The sequence below is a fragment of the Malania oleifera genome, chromosome 13, assembly GCF_029873635.1.
Source record: "Malania oleifera isolate guangnan ecotype guangnan chromosome 13, ASM2987363v1, whole genome shotgun sequence".
Classification (NCBI taxonomy): Eukaryota; Viridiplantae; Streptophyta; class Magnoliopsida; order Santalales; family Ximeniaceae; genus Malania; species Malania oleifera.
Window position 1 is genome coordinate 85,679,544 of NC_080429.1, and position 6,235 is coordinate 85,685,778.

The following is a 6,235-nucleotide window of genomic DNA, read 5'->3' on the forward strand; positions in this document are numbered from 1 at the left end:
CTCTGGTATTATGTTTTATGGTTGGATGTATGAGATTTTATACTTGCTGTTGCTTAGGTTTCCGCTGTGATTGATAGGTATCCACGTTATCCACGGGTTTGGGTTGACTTTTCCATTTATTATGTTACATTTTATATTAAGAATTTGAGGTCGTTACATGAAAACCCGAATAATAATGGGATTTAAATAATAAAGAGGAAGGGAAATGGAAATAGTAACAGAAGGAGGAAGTCGATGACATTGCGCTTTGGAAGGAATAGCCGAAGGAAATTATCAAGGCCTCGTTGACGAACACAGGGGATTCGTTGATGAGGGTATAAGAGAACCTCGTCGACGAAGACAAGATTCGTCGATGAGAAGATACCAAGAGAGGGTTTTGGGGAAGCTTGAAATTCATCGACGAAGGCGCAGGTTCATCAACGAACTTTTTACAGGACTTGTCGACAAGGTGATGTGTCTCGTCGACGAATGCAGTCCTATAAATATTAAAAACCTGGATTTAAACTTCATAAATAAGAAATCTCTCTCACACACACACACACTCTCTCTCTCTCATTTAGGCTCCCTCCTCTTCTCCCTTCGAGATTTTCGCCGAATCGATGATCTGAAGCCACCACGACGCTCTTGGAGAAGTTCTCTGCATATCTTTCGGAACAGATCGTCGGTGGAACTCCGTTAGAAATCATCCCTCAGTTAAGGTAAGACTTTTTATGCCAAATTTGATCCTACTATAGTCATAGGAAATTATATTCGCATGAAAATACTGAAGTTTAGTACTGGGAGTTTTCATTTTCAGGGTATTGATTAGGAAATCCTATGGGTGTGAGACCAGAATTTATAGGGGCTTTTCTTAGTAGCCAAATAAGGGAATAAACTAAAACAGTTATTTTCCATGCAAATTATTATTATGTATGAGTAAATTTATTTTCAGAAAAGGATGTATTATATCTGCATACTACAAAGGAAATGCACGTTTGGCAAAATACCGCTATTATGTTGAAATGCGTATATGTGTATGAGATGCCAGAAATTATGATTTTTAGAACACAATGTATGGCTTTATATAGCAAATGTGTGACATGAATATTATTTTATGTGAAATGTATTACGATGTGACTTTGTTACGAATGAAGCATGTTTTCAGGAATATGAAATGTTACAGTACAAATGATGTTGAAAATACATTATAATTGATTTATTTTCAGAATGATATATATGAAATGATTTCGGTGCGAGGCCATATTTATGAAATGTTCGGCGCGAGGCTGTATATATGGAATGATTTTGGCGCAAGGCCGTATTTATGAAATGATTTTTGGCGCGAGGCCGTATTTATGAAATGATGAAAAATGTTATAATATCATGTATTATATGTAATCAGAACCCAGATGTTAGTTCAGTTCAGTTCAGGAGCACGGTACCGTAGCTTATAGATTAGATATTCATGATCAAATTGGTGCTAACCACCCCACGAGAGGGTGAGAGATGGATAGTCGATGTGGCTTTCAGTAGAGTGTGGACGTCCACTTGGCAGTTCGGACCAGGGTGTGGCGGGCCCATCGTACTTACAGATATTTTTGACTCGGTAGTGGTTGGCCAGCCATTGTCGGGCCTGCCTACGGGCTGCACAACTCGTCATGGGAGGTAATACATGACATCAACTAGCTATTCATCCTGGGTATGTTTTCATTATTATCAGTTATAACAGAATTTTTATGAACGATATGATTTATTAGCAAATATGAAAGTGTATGATTATTCTACCATGTTATGAGGTATGTTTTTAGATATATGAAATGTACTGAGTATGTATAACTGCAATAAATATTCATGCTGCCACACAACTGTATTTAGTTTATTTTCCCTTACTAAGAAGTGTCTCACCCCCGAACCTAATTAATTTTTCAGGAGACCCTGAGAGACTGGCGGGTCATGGCCGCCATTGAGGTTATTGAGTTACCCCACTAGGAGGGTAAGATTTTGTACTAGGATCAGGATTATTTTGTTGTGAGATCTTAGTTATATTTGGAATGTTATGGGAGATTATATATATGTTATTTTGGAGTAAGTAGACTCTGGTATTATGTTTTATGGTTGGATGGTTGTAATTTTATATTTACTGCTACGTAGGTTTTCGCTGTGAATAAAAGGTGTCCCCGTTACCCATGGGTTTAGGTTGACTTTTCTATTTATTATGTTTCATTTTATATTAAGATTTTGAGGTCATTACAGTTTGGTATCAGAGCCTAGGATACTAGGTTCTGTATACTCTAGAGTGCAGCAGTAATAATACCAGAGTATAGGATAAGGGGATTTGAGGTCTGGTTTTGTAGTCTAGATGCAGGACTTTCGTGGTGGTTTGTGTGATTTTCCTAGGGTGACGATTTCAGGAAAGTCATGGTAAACTATCGTCAGGTTGGGTATCTAGGTTTCAAAATTGAACCTTGAATAAAGATCAGGAGAGATGAATTAATTAGGAGAATATATTATATAAGTTGGATGATATGTATAGAGAAGGGGGTTCTGAGTTAAGTTATTTGCTTTTCAGGAAGGAAGTAGTGCCCATGCTAGTGGGAGTGAGGGTGCTGGATCCTCAGGTGCTGCGAGCAGTGAATCAGATGCAGTTCTATGCAGTGTGGCACAACAAGTTAAGGCAGAAATTGCCAGGAGTTCAAAAGAATAGGGTGGTCCATCGGCAGGCCACGATAGCTCGATAGAGAAGTTCATAAAGATGAATCCTCCAGCTTTCTTAGGGGGAACGAATCCTGCAATCGTTGAAAACTGCGTGCAACAAATCGAGAAGATATTTGTGGTGCTGCAGTGTTATGAGGAACAGAGGGTGCTATTTGCTACCTATAGACTAACTGGGGAGGTTGAGAGATGGTGGTCGGTAGTGAGACTTTTAGAGCAGCAGAGGATAGTACCTGTGGAGATGACGTGGGAGCGGTTTAAAGAAATATTCTTTGACAGGTATTTTCCAGCCTCGTCCAGGGAAGCTAAAATTGAGGAGTTCCTGAATCTGAAGTAGGGATAGCAGACCGTACAACAATATGAGGTGAGGTTTATCAATTTATCTTGCTTCGCCCCGTACATTATACCAAATGAAGTAAAGAAGGTAAGACAGTTTGGGAGAGGTTTGAGGAGGGAAATTTATAAGCAAGTGTCGATTCTGAAGTTACAGGGTTTTGCTGAGCTAGTGGATAGAGCCACTATAGTAGAAACTGGGGAGCAATTGGAGGCGAAGGAGCAGAGGCAGAAGAAGAGATTCACACCTTCCGGTTCCCAGCAGAGACTCAACCGTGCTTCGTGGAAGAAAGGTGGCTATTATAGAGAACGGAGACAAGAGACAGAGAATCGCGGTTTCCAGGGTGTGCAACCATCTCCAGATTGCCCATCTTGCGAGAAGAGACACCTGGGGGAGTGTTGTGCTGGGCGAGGTGTTTGCTACAGGTGCGGGGAGCCAGGACATATGGTGAGGGAGTGTCCGACACAGATTGATGCTGCTCTTGCTCCTAGACCCGCTTGAGGAGGCAACCAGGCACCATATGGGGGCCAGAAGAGGTATACGACTCCAACCAGGGTGTTTACTCTGACGCCTGGTGAGGCTAAGACAGCAGGTGACGTGGTGATAGGTATGGTTATTATGCTTTCATTTAAAGTTATTGCACTTTTTTGATTCTAGTGCCATACATTCGTTTGTATCCTTGGGGTGTGTTAAATTGTGTGAGGTTGATACACAATCATTAGATGTCGAGTTATTAGTGGCTACACCGACCGGGTCAGCGGTGAGATGTAGTAGGATGCTTCATGGTTGTCCAGTTGATGTTCAGGGGAGAATTTTATCTGCTGATTTGGTGGTGCTAGATATGCACGGGTTTGACATCATCTTCGGCATGGATTGACTAGCAGCTAATTCTACTATTATAGACTGTCGTGCAAGGGAAGTGATATCCATACCTCCAAGGAAACCAGAATTCAAATTTACAGGGTCACAAGTGCAATCTTTACCTCAAATGGTTTCAACTGTTTAGGCGAGGAGATTGCTCCAGAGTGGCTCTCAGGGATTTGTGACTTTTGTGAAGGAAATGTCAGAAAATGAATTGAAGCTTATCAATACGCCTGTGGTAAAAGAATTTACAGATGTGTTCCCTAATGAATTACCAGGTTTGCCGCTTGATCGTGAGGTAGATTTCCCTATTGATCTACTTCCAAGTACAACGCCGATCTTTAAAGCACCGTACCGAATGGCGCCAGCAGAGTTGGCAGAACTGAAAGATCAGTTGTAGGATTTGCTTGATAAGGGCTTCATACGACCTAGTGTATCTCCATGGGGAGCTCCAGTGCTGTTTGTGAAGAAGAAGGACAGGTCTATGAGGATGTGTATAGACTACAGAGAGATTAATAAAGTGACAATCAAGAACAAGTATCCTCTATCCTGTATCGATGATTTGTTTGACCAGCTCCTGGATACACGGGTGTATTCCAAGATCGATCTCAGGTCAGGCTACCATCAGGTAAAGGTGAGAGCAGAAGATGTATCGAAGACGACTTTTAGGACTAGGTATGGGCATTACGAATTCCTGGTTATGCCATTTGGTCTGACGAATGCTCTTGCGATATTTATGGATTTGATGAATAGGATTTTTCATCCATATTTATATCAGGTTGTGGTTGTTTTTATTGATGATGTACTGGTCTATTGGAGGAGCTATAAGGAGCACGAGATACATTTGAGACAGGTTTTGCAGATGCTCAGGGAAAAGAAGTTGTATGCCAAGTTCAACAAATGTGACTTCTGGCTCGAGAAAATTGTGTTTTTGGGGCATGTTATCTTAGGGGATGAAATTTCTATAGATCCTAGTAAGATTGAGGCGATAGTGAATTGGGTTAGACTGAGGAACGTCCAAGAGATTAGAAGTTTCTTGGGGTTAGTCGGATATTACCGTCATTTTGTCGAGGGGTTCTTAGCTTTATTAGGGCCTCTGAAACGATTAACAAAGAAGAATGCCAGATTTGAATGGGATGAAAGTTGTGAGCAAAGTTTTCAGGAATTGAAACAAAGGCTAGTCACAGTGCCAGTATTAGTCATCCCGTCAGGGGGTGAGGGCTATACTATCTACATTGATGTGTCCTTGAAAGGACTTGACTGTGTATTGATGCAACATGACAGGGTGGTGGCGTATGCGTCCGGACAGTTGAAAGAATATGAAAAGAACTACCCTGTCCATGATCTTGAGTTGGCTGCAGTGGTACACTCATTGAAAATTTGGAGACATTATCTGTATGGTGAGCAGTGCGAGATTTTCTCTGATCATAAGAGTTTAAAGTATTTCTTTACCCAGAAGGAATTGAATATGAGATAGAGAAGGTGGTTAGGGTTAATTAAAGATTTTGATTGTACTATCAGTTACCACCCAAGGAAAGCAAATGTGGTAGCTGATGCACTGAGCAGGATATCTAAGGAATTAGAGTTAAGGGCTATGTAGATCCAGCATCCGAACATGATGGATCTGGAGAGACTCAACATTGAGTTGGTTGAGAATGACTCACAGGTATACATCACCAGTCTAGTGGTATAGCCTACTCTGTAGGAGAGGATTAAAGCCGCTCAGAAAGAAGATTCAGAATTAGTAGAGGTGATAGACAGAGTGTAGAGTGGTGAGGGGGAGGAATTCAGCATTGCAGACGACGGAGCTCTACAGTTTCGTACTAGATGTGTTCATGTCAATACTGATATTAGGAAGACTATTTTAGAAGAGGCTCACAGATCATTGTATATGGTTCATCCCGGCAGTACGAAAATGTACAGGGATCTGCGAGAGTTCTACTGGTGGAGTGGCATAAAGAAGGAAATTGCTGAGTATGTAGCCCAGTGTTTGACGTGCTAGTAGGTAAAAGCTGAGCACCAGAGGCCAGTGAGTCGGTTGCAACCGCTATTTATCCCAGGGTGGAAGTGGGATCATATATCTATGGATTTTGTCTCAGGGCTGCCGTTGACATCCCATGGCCAAAATGCGATTTGGGTGATAGTAGACTGGTTGACTAAGTCCGCCCATTTTCTCCCTATGAAGATCAGCTATTCCCTTAGCCGTTTAATAGAAATTTACATTCAGGAGATAGTTCGTTCTCATGGCGTGCCTGCATTTATTGTGTTAGATCGAGACCCGTAATTCACGTCACAATTTTGGAGGAGCTTGCAGGAGGCTCTAGGGTCTCAATTATCATTTAGCATGAC